Below are 10,534 nucleotides of genomic sequence, written 5' to 3' on the forward strand. Positions count from 1 at the left end.
AGACCTGAAAACCTAAAAACGTACAAGTACAAAGCTTTTATCGTACAAGTTTGCACAAAAGTGGGACAGTTAAAAATTGCTCGTACCTATCTAAAAATGTGCAGGAGGTTCCAAAAAAAGTTACATCTCAAATATTTCCAGTCCCACGGTTGCAATCGTGAGAAGAAATGCATCAAATTTGCTCATTTTAACCTACTAGGAAAATAGGAATAGTGCCAAGATATCCGTTATGCCTATCACACACCTTTTGAAAATTAGAATACAGGAAACATTAAGATAGCATAATTTTCGTCGCAAAATTGATTTAATTAGGCCCATCGGCACCTGACCAACTAATTAAAGTCAGCCGCCCCCGCTTGTCTGACCAAAACGCATATTTTATCAATGAAATGCAATGTAACTGAAAGTAACAGTTTCGACAGTCAGTTCAGGACATAAATCAATAGATTTGCTGCCATTTAAATTGTAGTCAGAAGTTACCACGTCTTCAATTTACAACCACATTCGGTGATTTTGATATCTAAATGGGCACCTTTTTTTTCGAACGTGACAGGAAAATTGAATTTCTGTGGCTTGCGTTTGGAGTTGAGTGGGAAAATTTATTTCAGCGAGTGGGAGGCGCAACGGTAGGTATCCGAAAAATGCAGTCTAACATTGGCACCACTTACAAATTACAAAAATTCGCCTACACGCATTGTTCTGTTGTCACGTGCACGAAGCCCAACTCCGGGTCGTAAACACCCAGGTAATTAAACTGCATTAAAAAAATGCGGCCCGATCAGGCGTGCATAATTCGGCTGTTAAAAGCAACCAAAAGGACATTAGGGGAATGATTAGTGAACGGTTTGCACGCGGTTTTGCACAAAGTATGCATTGATGAGGTATAAATTATTCATAAAATGTCCAAAATTATTCGGCGCTCCGATAAGGAATTGCAGGATCGCCAATAAATTTGAATTTTTAAGCTGCGAGATTTGATCTGATGCAAATTTCCATTCAGAAAACCTTTATTCTGGAAAATGCTCCAGATCATCTTCTCTTTGACACTTGTCAACAACTTTACAAGTCGATATACCATGCAAATTAAATGCAAATTGCGCATAATTCGATAAGCATGTAAATCTATACCTTTCGTTGTTTACATTGAAATATAAGTTCAACGGCGACGAATTTTTAATAACAAATACACGGTCCTTGATCCTTGGTGATCCTTGATCTTTGATGTTCATTTTTTTATTAACACTTCATCCTAGATTACTTATTAACTTTGATCCTATTATCTGGATGACTATCTTCATATTCCTGTTGATCTTGGTTAATGTTACAAGACACTTGACTAATAGCGACTTTTAATGTATGGCGATCGATTGTCTCTTTAATCCTTGATGAGCCTTGTTTTTTTTACTGTTATTATCTTTTAATGATCTTTGATCCTTTATGATCTTGAATCCCCTAAGGTCTTTTGGTTCCGGCTATTTAATTACTAGAGACCTAAAATTTCATAATTTGGTCTTTGATGATAATTATTAATCGTCGAATTCACGATATTTAATCTTCATACCTTCTTTATTACAGCATTTCCGGCGAACGCCCAATTTCATCTTTAATTCTGGATGATGGATGCTAAGTATTGGTAATTCTTGCCAAACTTTTATTTTTGGTAATAATATTTGGTGCCAGATCGTAATGATTTTTGGTTCTCAATGGCTCATAATTTTTAATGATCCTTGAACCTGATTATTTACTGACCCAGCGTTGATAATACTGAACACCGCCAATCTTTGAATCTTGATTGGAGACACATTGTTACCAAGTTCGAATTTAATCTTGATAAAGTTTGGTTCTCGACAATTAATTGATACCAGATGACCTTGAAGGTCCTAATGGTTCTTTGGTTGATTTTAACGGTTTGCCCATTTTTTCGAATTCTGTTATTTACTCTTTGATATTAGGTTGACCGACAAATTTGGCGCTATCTTTAATGACGGGTCTTTTGATTTGAACTACAACGATTACACGTTAATTGAATTAACGTGGTTTTCTCATTTAGTGTCTGAAAAACAGACTCTATCACCCCATCCCTACTTTTTTAATTTCACAAGGATCGCCTACAAAATGGTGCGAATAGGCTAAAGCGGCCATCTGTAATCGGTAACCAATAGACAGCGCCTACTTAACGCAATCCTGCGCATATAGAATAATATGATTAGTTCTGATTTAGTCGTTTTGGTTACGTTAAAGACATTAACATTGTGTTATCGCCCGTCAGACTGGCGCTGATAACTTTTCCCAGGCTATTAACCGGTTACGACGCATCCGGTATCAATCGCTAAATCTAGTAAGAATCCATTTACCTTTATTTGTAAAATTTTGGAATAAACAGCCCACATCAATAACTAATTGAATTAAAATCCTACTTTGTTACAGATATTGCGAAGACCTGGAAGTGTTTTTTGATGTCATTGGTGAGTACCTACCTGCCATTACTTGTTCCTCATTTGGGAACTAATATGACCAAAGTCTTTGCCTCCTGCTTTAAATTTTAAAAGATTCGTAGTTACGTATAAATTGCACTATGTCGCAACAAAAATGGGTTGCGTCTTTATTTCCTGGATATTGCCCTACCAAAAATCTGTAAAATTTCGCATTGGCAACATCGTTTGAATGTGTTCCTGGGGTAAAATCCTCCTTAACGACACGGATATAACTTGAGGAGATCCGCTCATTTGTCTCGTCCATAATAGGTAATGTAGAATGCGAGAAGAAATTAAATTTCTCTATGCTCCTGAAAAACTGATTCGTTTTATTGCCTGTAAAGTTTATTGTTTCATTTCCATTCACCGAGCGGCCACTTTACTAATGAACTTCAAAGGATTTAATTAAATTTATAATTGATTAAAGCCTTTACCTCATTGTCTAGTTTATTATCTTGATACTTTAACACAAAGCCCCCATTTGAAAAATTCGTTCCGCCGGATCGCGCCGATAATCACTCATCAGTTAGTGACAGAGGAGAGCGCCATCTACATGCCGCCTTTTCCCCTCACATGTCCATTATTATTGATGCGTGTAAGTGGCGATGAAGACGTGTATTATGTGTCGGTTATTAACATACTGAGGTAATTAGTTCAATTATGAGACCGCATTAGTACCTACTTCATGATTCATTACGGCACGTTGAGGTATTCATTGATGGTAGCGGCAAAAATTTCTCATCGCCGCAATTAGCGTAATGAATTTCGCTGTCGCTCGTCTCGTTTAAATATCTTGAAATTGTACAGGAAACTACGCAAAATGTCAGCTGGATACTTTCATGCCTTAATGCATTCATTTATCTGCGGATTAAACTTGCAGTTTTCAAAGATCAGTAACAAAGTTAATTGACGATTAAGACTTTACAGCTTTACTTCCTTTTGTCTGCAACTTTAAACTCGTTGGAAGCTCCCGCCCTTTCCCTCATCTTTAATTGCCTCAAATAAGTGTTTTATTCCACTCCTCGCAGGGCCCATTTCTGCACTCCCTTCCACAAGATCCAGAGTGTTCTATTATAATAACCTACCATGAAAATTAAAGATGGCTTCCCACCACAAATCCTTTCCTTCGATCACTTTATTTATTTTATTGTGTGTATATTTTAGATGTACAAAAAACCTATGGCCGAATCTGATTCTGATTCTAATCAGTGGCAATTATCAGTACCACGCTTCCACTACAACGTGCCGTTCGATTTCATAATTACATATCGTCACTAAACCATCCACAGGCACCTGTTCAGCTAGGTCAGTTAAATTCAGGGACTAACAAAACCTTTAAAAGAAATAATTGTAATTTTTGTAGGGCAAACATCCTTGAAACTAATTAGCTGTGCAACGATACGAAACTTCTTATCTATGACTGGAGAAAATCATGAGATAAACTTTTACAAATACTAGACAAAAATTACCAAATGAATTATTTAATCTATAACACGCAGTTTAACTCTGCAATAAACCAAAATAAAATAAACAATACAATTATTTAAACAAAATCAAACATCAAACAATTAAATAATTCTGATATAACAACATTGTCCTCGAATTCAACCGATAGGACCGAGATTGTGGAGCGTGGGGTACAAGCAGGTAAAAAAGGGCATCACTTATCTTTGGTACAATAAAACCTTTCTGTTAAAAGTAAGATGGAGAATTACATGGCCTTGGAGGCCAAATTCAACGTTAACAACAAAATATGTCGAAATTAGTGAATCAAAACTCATATATCGCACATATATTCTAAACCAAAGAGGTTTGTGTTAGCAGAGTTCCACCCCTGGAACAGGTAGCAAGGCCCTCGCTCGAGATTTCCCAGTCTATCGTAGATTTTATATACAGGGTGGAATCTCAGCGATGGATCGAACGTGTTATGGAAGAGGAGAGATGTTTCTTAAAATGGCCTCCTCGATCACCAGATATCGCCCCATGTAACTTTCTTCTATCTATATGGAGACACATTAAAGATCTGGTGTATATACCTTTTCCACATTATTTAGAAGAACTCAAAGAGAGAATACGGGAAACGACTACCACAGTCGACAACACCATGGAAGGGTATGGTATGGTGAGAATTCTATTACTGTACCTATGGACGTCTACCGGGCCACTCATGGTTCATACCGAATGTTTATAAATTTAAAAAAAGTTCCTATCCAATAAATACATTAAAGAGTTCCAGGAGTTTATGTACACGATGTATATAGTGCTCCATCATTTTTTGCGTAGATATAATGTGTAAAAAGTATTTAGTAATTCCAAAGCCTCGAACCATAAAGGTTGGAGGTTTTGAGGATTATGGAAATTTTGTAGATTTTGAATTATTATAGGTTTTAATTTTGAAGATTATGAACTCTCTAAATGTTCAGTTTGAATTTTTGGTAAATTTTTTCCAGCAGAAGATGTCGATTTGCTTGTGTTCGTGATCAATTTGATAGGAAAGGCAATTCTTGCAAGCCAGAATCTAGGAAAGGAAGTTGAAGAAAGGCAATAATAGGATGCAGCGATGCGAAAGTTCCCAATCGTCGAATTTAGTCCAAAATCTTACGTACCTACGTCAAAGGAAATCCTCGATAAAATAAATTCTGCATAATTTATTCGAAAACACCAGAACTAGTTTTTTTTCGTTATCTGCGCGAACAACTAATTTACAATTAAAATATTTTGAAGAAAAAAAGGTAACAGATGGGTTCAAGTTGACATGATGTACGGCACGTGTGGTGGGCACAAATTTTAATATAACCTCTTGGACCTTGCTCTTCGCCTTAAATAAATCACTTTAATATTTTGCGCGCGCGTACAACAATTAAGCTGTAAACATTAATTTTGTATTCAAATGAGCTTCTTATTTAGTGACCTCCTCCGCCGACACTTTCAATCATGGAAGTGCGCGATTATGCGCCTCTCGACTGACAAGAGGACGACATCGATTTATAATGCTAATGGAAATATCGGATACGAATTTTGTTCACGTAGGCACGTCGAAATTATTACTGCCAATTTGGGATTGGCCCAACTGATCCTTGAGATGGCGATATTTTGATATATTTTATGCTATTCGCTTTTAAGGCAAATTTCTTTGACAAGTTTTGGCTATCGGGGTGGTCTCTTAATGTATGGTGGTCATAATTATTATTGGTCTATGGAGCGATAAGCAAGTAGAAGGAATAAAAATGGTATGTAAACAATCCCCAGTGACATACTTCAAGTTATATCTACAAGACACTCCTTTCAAACCGAACCACTGATTCTAATTTTGATAAAAAATCAGAAATTACAAAAATTCGTTCATTAGAAAAGCTAGGAGGGTTTTAGCATTCACTTTTGCACACGCAGCTATCCCCACTATAAAATTGTAGTATGCATCCCCATCGACTGGTACGAATTTGGATGGTTTCTACTATTACATAGACAATAATACAATCTACCTTTCAAACATCCACCGTCCAAAAAGTCCCGATTAACTTCCGGTTCGCTTATTTAAAACTTTTTCCCTTTTCATTCATTTCCTTCTTCCATAATTTACAAAATAGTACGTTTTTTAGAATAACCTACACATGCGTGAACTTACTTGCGATAATACGTCCATATCTTGAAACTAATTAGCTTCCGCCACCATAACAAAACTTCTTATCTACGACCGGAGATAAAAATGAGATAAACTTTTTACAAATACTACGCCAATAATTATAGTCCTTTAACGCGTAATTTATACCAAGACATAATAAACAAAACAATTATTTAAACAAAATCAAGCATCAATTAATTAAGTAATTGTGATACAACATCAACATTATCCTTAGAACCAACTAATATGATCGAGATTGTGCTTAGTCCCAAATTCCAACAATATTTATAAATAATTCCCTCCATCATGGCCACATGGTGGTGATCTTGGAAAGTAAGTCAACGTGAATTTGAAAGGTCACCTGCCACGTGGCGGTGACCTTGGACAGTAGACCAACGAGAAGGTTAAAGATCGTTGGCCGCCAAAGGTCAATTTTTATAGCATACATTTTTAATGCCAACAAATGATTCCATTTTTGTGGTGTCATTAAGATCTTCATCAAATTTCTTGTATTATTTTCAGGGGATGACCTTGGATAGTAGGTCATGGTAAAGCTCAAAGATCGTTGGCCCCCAAAGGTCAATGACTCTATTTTTAGGGGTCAATGGCCCCTTTTTTGCGGTGTCATACTTGACGTTTATATTATTTCGTTAGCAGAAATCAGAAACCATTGACTCCACATGACTTTCACAACAGCTTTGCTTATGTAAGCTGGCCACATCCGTTTGTGCTGTCTCTTCTCATTTTCTCCCTCGTTGCTTACGTTAGCAGTAGTGATACAGAGTCGAACATAAACTCTTCAGGGTCGCGTGTCATCTGGTGATGGCCTTGGCAAGTACGTCAAGGTGAAGATCAATGATTACCTGTCACGGTGTGGCGGCCTTGGAAATAGGTCAAGGTGAAGTTAAAAGCACATTCGCCCCGCCTCCACTCTTCTTTGATAGCGACCTTCACCTTGACCCACTTACCAAGGTCAGCACCTGAATTCGCTAGAGCCACATTACAATAAGTAAAGTTAAGGAAAATTATAAACATTAAACAAATCTCATAAATTTGAAAAACTAATTTTAAATATTGACAAAAATTTTTGAAATCTTTCCTAAACCATATCATCATTGCAATCAACCTGTAACTTTCTTTTGTTTCTTTTTGAACTGTTTTGTTTTTTAGGTCAGGTCAATTTTCTTAAATATAGGTACAAAAATCTTCACTTCTGCTTGAATATCATCGAGAATTCACCAGATCCTTGTCAATTTTCTTGAAACCTCCTTGAAATCTAGAAAGTGGATTCAATCTTCTTGAAATCCTCTTGAAGCCTCCAAGGGATCCTCTTTGAGGGCGATTTTATTGAGAACTTTGTAACGTTATATAGAAATATTCTTAAATCTTCTTGAAATATTCTGGAAAATACTTAAGGGACGTAATATTTGTATGAAACTTTCAATAGTTTTTTTTTCTGCAATTACTGGAATTGGCGTCATCTTAAAATTGCAAACATGTAACAAATTTCCAAAAATTGAAAAACTAAACAAATTTAAGACATTCCCACAATTTTTTGAAATCTCACCTTAGCATCTTTTGGAATTTTTATTTTTTGGGAAGTCAACTTGTAATTTAAAATATTATCGGATTCATCTTAATTGTTCTTTCTGTTTGAATTTTTTTAAATTTTAAGCTTTTATACATTTTTTTTAAAGACAATAAATTGATTTTGAACACTTCTAGAATTCCTTAAATTTCATCAAATCAAAAAAAGTAAGAGAACAGTAAAAAGAGCGTGCCATCTGGTGGTTGCCTTGACAAGTACGTCAAGATGAAGATCAACGATCACCTGTCACGTTGTGTTGGCCTTGGAAATAGGTCAAGGTGAAGTTAAAAGCACATTCGCCCCGCCCTCACTCTTCTTTGGTAGCGACGTCACCTTGACCCACTTACCAAGGTAAGCACCATAATTCGCATCAAGGGCAACACTACAATAAGTAAAATTAAGGAAAATTATAATTATTATTATATTATAATTATATAAATTATAAAGATTTAACAAATCTCATAAATTTGAAAAACGAATTTTAAACATTGCCAAAATTTTTTTAAATATTTCTTAAACCATATCATCTTTGGAATCAACCTGTAACTTTCGTCTTGCAAGTTTGTTTCTTTTTGAACTGTTTTGTTTTTAGGTCATGTCAATTTTCTTAAATGTAGGTACAAAAATCTTCATTTCCGCTTGAATATCATCGAAAATTTACCAGATCCTCATCAATTTTCTTGATACCTCCTTGAAATCTAGAAAAATTGGATTCAATCTTCTTGAAATCCTCTTGAAGCCTTCAAGGGGCCCTCTTTGAGGGCGATTTTATTGAGAACTTTGTAACATTATATAGTTCTTCTTGTAATATTCTGGAAAATACTTAAAGGACGTAATATTGGTACGAAACTTTCAATAGTTTCCTTTTCTGCAATTACTGGAATTGGTGTCATCTTAAAATTGCAAAAATTTAACAAATTTCCAAAAACTAAACAAATTTAAGACATTCCCACAATTTTTTGAAATCTTTCCTTAGCATCTTTTGGAATTTTTACTTTTTTGGGATGTCGACCTGTAACTGTTTTGAAAACTTATTAAATTTTTAATATTCTTCGTGAAGCCCTTTAAAAGTGTCATCGGATTCATCTTAATTTTTCATTCTGTTTGAATTTTCTTTAATTTTAAGCTCTTGTGCATTTTTTTCAAAGACAATAAATTGATTTTGAACACTTCTAGAATTCCCAGAATCTTCATCAAATCAAAAAAGTAAGAGAACAGTAAAAGGAGCTGTACAGGAAAAAGCAAAATCTAGAAGTCGAAAAGTTAAACAAAATTTGGATAATTAATGTTTAAAAAATTCGAAAGATTTCATCAAATTTTGAGCGCATTTGAGAATCTAAAAATTCAGAAAATTTAAAAGTTCCATGAAGTGTACAGTGTACACATCATTTTCAAACATCTTGGCGAAAATTTCAGAAAATTTAAGTAGATTCAGAAACATTGACAAGTATACAGAAGGATTCAAAAAATAAAAAAAAGTGACAATTCCACAAGAATGACTTGAAAGTCAGAGGGGAATTGAACTATTGATATTACCACTATATTTAAAAGGTTAATAATGAGGTTTCCAGTTGTGAGTCAAAAAAAGGCGATTTGGACGAAAAAATAAAGTTCCTCTTCCCAGGGGATGGCACCGAAAAAATTTCGAACAACTCAAAATTCCTTAGAAAGTATACATAAAAATTCAATATTTCTTTTCCGAGTGGGAAGTAAATGAAGGTGTACAGAAGAAAGTAAATCTGGAATTCAAAAAATTTAACAATACAAATGAAAATTCAAAAAAATTATAAATATAATGGTAAAATAATTATTTAAATAATAGTAGAGGGCACAGAATCGCCAAAGTCGTTTAGAAATGATTTTCGTTTACACTTCGGGGTTAAAAGCTGAAACCAATTTTAAATGATGCATGATCATTAGAAATATCAAAATCCAGAAGGCGTCAAAAATCGTCCTGTACGGGGTGGCTCTAGAGGGTAAATTGTAAAAAACACCCCAATTTTTTTTTTGCATATTTTGAATTTATTTAATATATACTTTGCACTGCCCATAGCTCAGGTATGTGAAACCGATACAACTATTTATTATTTAGTGTTTTTTACGACCGAAAAGCAGGGGATTAAATGAGGAATCTTAACTTTCGCCGGCGTCTAACGAACTCGACCGTAATATTTTGACAAATTAGCGCTTCAACCCGTCGTATCTAATTTACTTGCATCCTGATGAAAAAATATTCATTAATAACGTTGTAGAGCGTATTCTGGACATTCTGAACCACTATTTTTAATTCACTTCACATTACCGAAAAGTTTTGTATCGATTTATTTATAAACGCGCGCATATGACTGAGTAAGGACGATTATCGCTTGCGCATATGCATACACGCGGTTTATAAGGCAGAAAGTCGCGTATCTCCCTGCTTGTGTATATTAAAAACCTTCTGGATATTAAATATCCCAGTTAACTGTTTATTTTTTTAGATGCAAATTTTATACTATATAATTATTTAACATTAACGTAAATACTTAATCAGAATCTAGTTCCGATTCGGATGTTTCTTGAGAGTTTTTCGTGAAAGAATTTTTGCAAGTGGGCTTCCGTCCCATACATTTACAGGAGCCAAGGCACGGTAATTGCTTTTTTGACCACGAACAATGAAATCTGGAACATCCTAAAAAATAAAGATATGTAAAATAATACAAAGTCAAAATGTAATTAACAAAAACCTTTTCTGCAGTTACATTTAGCCAAAATAGATGTATCAGCTGCAGGCATTGATGGTTTCGTTGTAAGCACTGGAACAAAATTATTCCCAACAATTTTCCAACCATTTTCCAGAGGATCTGGTAG

General features: G+C 34.8%; 1 long non-coding RNA gene across 1 annotated transcript; it reads left to right on the forward strand.

Annotated features, from left to right (window-relative positions):
- The first annotated feature begins 2,433 nt into the window (after positions 1–2,433).
- LOC116178860 lies at positions 2,434–3,966 on the forward strand. Its single transcript, XR_004146905.1, has 3 exons — positions 2,434–2,465; positions 3,639–3,779; positions 3,838–3,966. It is a non-coding gene; the product is annotated as an uncharacterized LOC116178860 (long non-coding RNA).
- The last annotated feature ends 6,568 nt before the right edge of the window (positions 3,967–10,534 follow it).

Source organism: Photinus pyralis, unplaced genomic scaffold, assembly GCF_008802855.1.
Source record: "Photinus pyralis isolate 1611_PpyrPB1 unplaced genomic scaffold, Ppyr1.3 Ppyr1.4_LG8, whole genome shotgun sequence".
Lineage (NCBI taxonomy): Eukaryota > Metazoa > Arthropoda > Insecta > Coleoptera > Lampyridae > Photinus > Photinus pyralis.